Source organism: Pristiophorus japonicus, chromosome 27, assembly GCF_044704955.1.
Source record: "Pristiophorus japonicus isolate sPriJap1 chromosome 27, sPriJap1.hap1, whole genome shotgun sequence".
Lineage (NCBI taxonomy): Eukaryota > Metazoa > Chordata > Chondrichthyes > Pristiophoridae > Pristiophorus > Pristiophorus japonicus.
The window spans coordinates 21,724,622-21,733,288 of record NC_092003.1 but is presented as its reverse complement, the minus strand read 5'-3'; the positions used below and the strand labels follow the sequence as shown (position 1 = coordinate 21,733,288).

General features: G+C 46.2%; 1 long non-coding RNA gene across 1 annotated transcript; it reads right to left on the bottom strand.

Moving 5' to 3' along the window:
• Window positions 1-2,164: 2,164 nt before the first annotated feature.
• Window positions 2,165-7,803, bottom strand: LOC139239382 (uncharacterized). The gene is made up of 3 exons (XR_011588634.1): window positions 7,778-7,803; window positions 3,565-3,703; window positions 2,165-2,221 (listed from the first exon to the last, which is right to left on the bottom strand). It is a non-coding gene; the product is annotated as an uncharacterized lncRNA (long non-coding RNA).
• Window positions 7,804-8,667: the final 864 nt, after the last annotated feature.

Here is an 8,667-nt window from a genome sequence, read left to right as displayed (position 1 = left end):
ATACTCAGTGAGCCATGGTCATAGCTGCTCAGAATGTTATGATCAGGATAGACTTGGTGCCTTAGCTCCGACAGGGTGGTGTGGTCCATTAGAAGAGTCGGGGTAGATTTGTTGGTGGTGTTGCAGCAGACAGTGAAGTTAGTGAGGGACATAAGGAGCAGGTTGTCGAGATTTCTGAGAGCATGGTGCCCAGAGAAGGGAATATGCCAGTTTGGTGCCCGTGTGTGAGTGATGGGCGTGCTGGACCATGCTTAAGTTGAGGCAGAGGAAAGCTGTAGGCTGGACATGAGGGACAAGAGCGTGTGACAGCAAAAGGAGGGACATTTAATGAGGGAGAACGCACTGAAGCAGGCATTGAGCAGTTCATCAGATAAATTTGGAGGGATGAAAGGGGCCGACCTGGGGACAAGGGAGAAGGGGGAAATAGAGGAGAGAAAAAGAAAAAGAGAAAGAAAGACTTTCATTTATATAGCGCCATTCACAACCTCAGGATGTCAAAAAAGCGTTTTACAGCCAATGAGGTACTTTTCAAGTGTGGTCACTGTTGTAATGTGGGAAACGTGTCAGCCAATTTGTGCACAGCAAGCTCCCACAAACAGCAACATGATAATGACCAGGTAATCTGTTTTAGTGATGTTGATTGAGGGATAAATATTGGCCCCAGGACACTCGGGATAACTCCTGTGCTCAACTTCGAAATAGTGCCATGGGATCTTTTGCATCCACCTGAGAGAGCAGACAGGGCCTCGGTTTAACATCGCATCCAAAAGATGGCACCTCCCCCAGTGCAGCATTCCCTCAGCACTGCACTGGAGTGTCAGCCTAGACTTTTGTGCTCAAGTCCCTGGAATGGGAATTGAACCGCAAAACTTCTGACTCTGAGGCAAGAGTTCTTCACACTGAGCCACGTCTGGCATGGCATGGAAGGAGTAAGATGGATAAGGGGACAGAAGAAGTTACTACATTGTGCCTTTGGAAATATCACCTTACACTGTGGCAGCACTTTCATATTAGTTTCTTTTAATTCCCATTGCATTTTAAACCAAAGCTCCTAGAATATTTATGTGTTAACTTGTGGGTGGCGTTTGCAAAGAAGTATTGCACTGTTGTCCATGAAGTTCTAGTGTGTGTGAGATATGTGGTGTGTGGTGGTAGCTTCATGGCAAACGAGCCAAAGGTGGGAAGTGGAAACGTTACAAGGACACCCTCAAAGCCTCCATGATAAAGTGCGACATCCCCACTGTCACCTGGGAGTTCCTGGCCAAAGACCACCCTAAGTGGATGAAGAACATCCGGGATGGCACTGAGCACCTCGAGTCTCATCGCCGAGAGCATGCAGAAATCAAGTGCAGGCAGCGGAAAGAGTGTGCGGCAAACCAGTCCCACCTGCCCCTTCCCTCAACGACTATCTCTTCCACCTGTGACAGAGTCTGTGGTTCTCGTAGTGGACTGCCCAGTCACCAAAGAACTGACATTAAGAATGGAAGCAAGTCTTCCTCAATTCCGAGGGACTGCCTATGATGATGATGATGGAGTGTGTGAGTTTTTGAAAGGGACAATTAAACGAAAGTTTGTGCATTAGCCATGTTGGACTCAATCAAAATGAAACAGGAAGGAAATCGTAAAATTTTGAGTGTGTATAGTTGTAGTCATTTCGCATTTAGCTCTAGATTAGGAGAGACCACACACACTTTATAGAAAACAGAGGTACACACACATGAACACTTTATGAATATTTATTTAGGGTCTGAAGTAATGAGACAGTGCACTGACTGTTAGAAGCATTCTACTCAAAAATTAATGATGATGATTAATGTGACTCCTTTTCTAATTGCTTACGGTTACACGTAAAGAAGCATTTTTCTCGAGGGTAACAGTGACTTTCAAGCCAGGAATTTCCAGGCTCAGCATATACTCAGATTCTGAGATTGCTTTCCTGGTAAACGTGGCTGAGATTTGCATCTCCTTTTGCATGGCATTGTACAGGCTGGCATCCAGGATTTTTTTGTCATCTTGAATATTCAAAGCGCACATGGGAGGGTCTGAGTCACTAAGGGCAGACGGTTTGTAGAAGAGTACAACCATTTGCTTGTCACCACACTGGTAGCTGATAAGCCCTGACAGACCCTCATTTGGGCTTTCCATCAAGGCAATTTCATTCTCTTCTCCTTTTTCAATCGTATCCAGTGATGTCATTTGTTCCCCAGTCACCATAAAAGATCTACAAGGGGTAAAGAACATTTATTTATCCTTTTTTTATTGCTGCAATGTGAGAATTCATCAGTACAATGCATTTTCCTCAGCGTGATTATGCTGTTTTTGTGGTAGATCATAGAGGGATTTGAGGCAAGACCTAATTACTTGGGTCCCCACTGCTTTATTCATTAATCACAAGGCTCAATTTTGCCCAGAGACATTTTTTGGCGTATTGCCAGAGTTACTCTCATTTTTCGAGGGCAGAACTACTCCAAACATAAATGTGCCAAGTTTCCTCGCTTGTAGTTTTAAAAATTGGCGCCACGCTGCCTGTCCAGTCGCCTCGGGGGATGAAGCCTACCGACTGCGCCGAAAAAATGATGTCGCTCCTTCTGCGTGTGCGCGGGGATATAAAGGACGTTTTTGAAGTGATTCCTACGGGCGCGCATGCGCAGTACAGCTTCTGGTCTGATATTTGAGTATAGGAGCAAGGATATCTCACTACTGTTATACAGGGCCTTGGTGAGACCGCACCTGGAGTATTGTGTACAGTTTTGGTCTTACCTATTGAGGGAGTGTAGCGAAGTTTCACCTGACTGATTCCTGGGACGGCAGGACTGTCGTATGAGGAGAGATTGGGTCGACTAGACCTGTATTCACTAGAGTTTAGAAGAATGAGAGGGGATCTCATTGAAACGTTTAAAATTCTGACTGGGTTGAATAGACTGGATGCGAGTAGAATGTTTCCCCTGACTGGGAAGTCGAGAACAATGGGTCACAGTCTCAGGATACGGGGTAGGAAATTTAGGAGCGAGATGAGGAGAAATGTTTTCACTCAGAGGGTGGTGAACCTGTGGAATTCTTTACCACAGAAGGCTGTGGAGGCCAAGTCACTGAATATATTTAAGAGAGAGATAGATAGATTTCTAGACACAAAAGGTATCAAGGGGCATGGGGGGAAAGCGGGAATATGGTGTTGAGATAGAGGATCAGCCATGATCATATTGAATGGTGGTGCAGACTCGAAGGGCCGAATGGCCTAATACTGCTCCTATTTTCTATATTTCCATGTGTCATCACAACTGATCCTGAATGGGTTCGACTTCCACACTTGTGATTTTCAGTACAGTTCGCCCCCTCCTTAGGCTAGGGACACTGAGCTCCATTATGGCGACATTACCACTGCCCGGCCTCAGATTAGCCAACTCAGCACAGACTGGGAATCAAAGTTGAGACCTGACTGTTCTGTGTGGCTCAGTACCAAACTGACCCGAGTATTTTACTCACTGAGCCAGTGGGGAAAGCCGCCCGGTATTATTTCAGGAGGGAGTATATTTTCTTTTCACCAAAATGGTGGAAGTGACTTACAGTTGGTGAGTCGGCGAGAGGCAGTGTGTGGAGGCCTATAAAAAGGCCCAGTGTTGGTGAGTTGGAGAGGCAGCACGAGTTCGTGAGTCGGTGAGAGGCAGCGGGAGTTCGGGAGTTGGCGAGAGGCCAGCCGGTGCAGCTGCAGCAGGGTGAGAAAGCAAAAAGAAGTAGAAAGAAATTGAAAGGTGACGTTATAGCCAAGGAAGTTAAGTGATTGGCTGGTGATTGTAGCATTTCATTTTCTTTTCTCTATCAGTAAGTAACATTTAGCATTGTTGTTGCCAAATTAAGTTTATGTAGGGTTAAGTCATGGCAGGACAGCTCGCAGACATGTTATGCTCCTCCTGTACTATGTGGGAATTCAGGGACACTTCCGGTGTCCCTGATGACTACATGTGCGGGAAGTGTATTGGCCTCCAGCTCCTGACAGACCGCATTGCGGCATTGGAACTGTGGGTGGATGAACTCTGGAGCACCAACAATGCTGAGAATGACGTGAATAGCACGTTTAGTGAGTTGGTCTTACCGCAGGTAAAGGTTACACAGCCAGATAGTAAATGGGTGACCAGCAGGAAGAGCAGTGCAAAGAAGGTAGTGCAGGGGTCCCCTGCGGTCATCACCCTGCAAAACAGATACACCGCTTTGGGTACTGTTGAGGGGGATGACTCATCAGGGGAGGGCAGCAGCCAGGTTCATGGCACCGTGGGTGGCTCTGCTGCACAGGAGGGCAGGAAAAAGAGTGGGAGAGCTATAGTGAAAGGGGATTCGATTTTAAGGGGAATAGATAGGCATTTCTGCGGCCGCAACTGAGACTCCAGGATGGTATGTTGCCTCCCTGGTGCAAGGGTCAAGGATGTCTTGGAGCGGGTGTAGGACAGTCTGAAAAGGGAGGGTGAACAGCCAGTTGTCGTGGTGCATATAGGTACCAACGATATCGGTAAAAAACGGGATGAGATCCTACGAGACAAATTTAGGGAGCTCGGAGCCAAATTACAAAGTAGGACCTCAAAGGTAGTAATCTCAGGATTGCTACCAGTACCACGTGCTAGTCAGAGTAGGAATCGCAGGATAGCTCAGATGAATACGTGGCTTGAGGAGTGGTGCAAGAGGGAGGGGTTCAAATTCCTGGGACGCTGGAACCGGTTCTGGGGGAGGTGGGACCTGTACAAACCGGATGGTCTGCACCTGGGCAGGACTTGAAAAAATGTCCTAGGGGGAGTGCTTGCTAGTGCTGTTGGGGAGGAGTTAAACTAACATTGCAGGGAGATGGGAACCTATGCAGGGAGACAGAGGGAAATAAAATGGAGAAAGAAGCAAAAGATAGAAAGGAGAATAGTAAAAGTGGAGGGCAGAGAAACCTAATGCGAGTATTTGGAATAAGGTGGATGAATTAACTGCGCAGACAGCAGTTAACGGATATGATGTAATTGGCATCATGGAGACATGGCTCCATGGTGACCAAGGCTGGGAGCTCAACATCCAGGGGTATTCAACGTTTAGGAACGATAGGCAGACAGGAAAAGAAGGTGGGGAGGCGTTGCAGGTTAAAGAGGAAATTAATGCAATTGTAAGGAGGGACATTAGCTTGGATGATGTGGAATCGATATGGGTGGAGCTGCGGAATTCCAAAGGGCAGAAAACGATAGTGGGAGTTGTGTACAGACCTCCAAACAGTACTAGTGAGGTTGGGGACAGCATCAAACAAGAAATAAGTGATGTGTGCAATAAAGGTATAGCAGTTATCATGGGCGATTTTAATCTACATATAGATTGGGCTAACCAAACTGGTAGCAATGCGGTGGAGGAGGATTTCTTCGAGTGTATTAGGGATGGTTTTCTCGACCAATATGTCGAGGAACCAACTAGAGAGCTGGCCATCCTAGACTGCGTGATATTTAATGAGAAGGGACTAATTAGCAATCTTGTTGTGCGAGGCCCCTTGGGGAAAAGTGACCATAACATGGTAGAATTCCTTATTAAGATGGAGAGTGACACAGTTAATTCGGAAACTAGGGTCCAGAACATAAGGAAAGGTAACTACGATGGTACAACGGGTGAATTGGCTAGAATAGACAAAGGATACTTAAAGGGTTGAAGGTGGATAAGCAATGGCAAACATATAACATGGATGAACTTCAGCAATTGTACATCCCTGTCTGGAGTAAAAATAAAACAGGAACGGTGGCTCAATCATGGCTAACAAGGCAAATTAAGGATAGTGTGAAAGCCAAGGAAGAGGCATATAAATTGGCTAGAAAAAGCAACAAATCTGAGGACTGGGAGAAAATTAGAATTCAACAGAGGAGGACTAAGGGTTTAATTAAGAGGGGGAAAATAGAGTACATGAGGAAGCTTGCAGGGAACATAAAAACTGACTGCAAAAGCTTCTATATGTGAAGAGAACAAGATGAGTGAAGACAAATGTAGGTCCCTTGCAGTCGTATTCAGGTGAATTTATAATGGGGAACAAAGAAATTGCAGACCAATTGAACAAAAAGTTTGGTTCAGTCTTCACGAAGGAAGACACAAATAACCTTCTAGGGGACAGTGGGTCTAGTGAGAAGGAGGAACTGAAGGATAACCTTATTTGCCTAGAAATTGTGTTAGGGAAATTGATGGGATTGAATGCCGATAAATCCCCGGGGCCTGATAGTCTGCATCCCAGAGTACATCAGGAAGCGGCCTAGAAATAGTGGATGCATTTTGCAACAGTCTATCGACTCTGGATCAGTTCCTATGGACCGAAGGGTAGCTAATGTAACACCACTTTTTAAAAAAGGAGGGAAAGAGAAAATAGGTAATTATAGATCGGTTAGCCTGACATCAGTAGTGGGGAAAATGTTGGAATCAATCATTAAGGATGAAATAGCAGTGCATTTGGAAAGCAGTGACCGGATCGAACCAAGTCATCATGGATTTATGAAAGGGAAATCATGCTCGACGAATCTTCTGGAATTTTTTGAAGATGTAACGAGCAGAGTGGACAAGGGAGAACCAGTGGATGTGGTGTATTTGGACTTTCAAAAGGCTTTTGACAAGGTCCCGCACAAGAGATTGGTATGCAAAATCAAAGCGCATGGTATTGGGGGTAATGTACTGACGTGGAAAGAGAACTGGTTGCCAGACAGGAAGCAGAGAGTCAGGATAAAATGGACTTTTAAAAATGGCAGGCAGTGACTAGTGGAGTGCTGCAGGGCTCAGTGCTGGAGCCCCAGCTCTTTACAATATACATTAACGATTTAGATGAAGGAATTGAGTGTAATATACCCAGGTGTGCGGATGACACTAAACTGGGTGGCGGTGAGGAGGACGCTAAGAGGCTGCAGGGTGACTTGGACAGGTTAGGTGAGTGGGCAAATGCATGGCAGATGCAGTAGAATGTGGATAAATGTGAGGTTATACATTTTGGGGGCAAAAACACGAAGGCAGAATATTATCTGAATGGTGGCAGATTAGGAAAAGGGGAGGTGCAACGAGACCTGGGTTTCATTGTTCATCAGTGATTGAAAGTGGGCATGTAGGTACAGCAGGCGGTGAAGAAGGCAAATGGTATATTGGCCTTCATGGCTAGGGGATTTGATTATCGGAGCAGGGAGGTCTTACTGCAGTTATACAGGGCCTTAGTGAGGCCTCACCTGGAATATTGTGTTCAGTTTTGATCTCCTAATCTGAGGAAGGACGTTCTTGCTATTGAAGGAGTGCAGCAAAGGTTCACCAGACTGATTCCAGAGACGGCTGGAATGCCATATAAGGAGAGACTGGATCAACTGGGCCTTTATTCACTGGAGTTGAGAAGGATGTGAGTGGATCTCATAGAAAAGTATAAGGTTCTGATGGGACTGGACAGGTTAGATATGGGAAGCATGTTCCCGATGTTGGGGAAATCCAGAACCAGGGGACATAGTCTTAGGATAAGGGGTAGGCCATTTAGGACTCAGATGAGGAAAAATTTCTTCACTCATAGAGGTGTCAACCTATGGAATTCCCTGCCGCAGAGAGTTGTTGATGCCAGTTCATTGGATATATTCAAGAGAGAGTTAGATATGGCCCTTACGGCTAAGGAAATTGTGGGGTATGGAGAGAAAGCAGGAAAGGGATACTGAGGGAATGATCAACCATGATCTTATTGAATGGCGGTGCAGCCTCGAAGGGCCGAATGGCCTACTCCTGCACCTATTTTCTATGATTCTATATTTCTATAGAATATACTTACGCTGGGTCAGTCAGCTGGATGGTGCCTGTATCATTTTTGATGGTAATGTGCCAAATTTTGTCATCAGCCTCGTTTCCCACTGCGCTCCTCGGTAGCCTGTAAAACAGAATGGAAAGTAACCCTCAGATACAAACGCTGTTTCAAAAGATAAATAAACCCCTTGTGGTAGGGTTACCGACCCCTCAGCATTGCCCTGGTGTCTCCAGGAATTAAAGATTCATCTTCAGGACACTGCTGCAAGCTAGGCGCCAGAAAAATCATGAGGGCAGTGAAAAACATTGTGTACTTGTTTCATTTCCTTCTGTTTATTAGTGATGAGAATTCTGGACCAGCGATGAGAAAAATGGCTGTTTGACTGACAGTTAAAATCATCTGATTCTGTCATAGGCAGTCCCTCGGAATCGAGGAAGACTTGCTCCCACTCTTAACATGAGTCCTTAGGTGGCTGAACAGTCCAATACGGGAGCCACAGTCCCTGTCATAGGTGGGACAGATAGTCGTTGAGGGAAGGGGTGGATGGGACTGGTTTGCCGCACGCTCATTCCGCTGCCTGCGCTTGGTTTCTAAATGCTCTCGGCGACGAGACTCAATGTGCTCAGTGCCTTCCCAGATGCACTTCCTCCACTTCGGGCGGTCTTTGGTCAGGGACTCCCAGGTGTCATTGGGGATGATGCACTTTATCAGGGAGGCATTGAGGGTGCCCTTGTAACATTTCCTCTGCCCCACTTTGGCTCATTTGCCGTGAAGGAGTTCCGAGTAGAGCACTTGCTTTGGGAGTGTTGTGTCTGGCACGCGGACAATGTGGCCTACCCAGCGGAGGTGATCAAGTGTGGTCAGTGCTTCGATGCTGGGGATGTTGGCCTGGGCGATGATTATGTAATGAACTACGG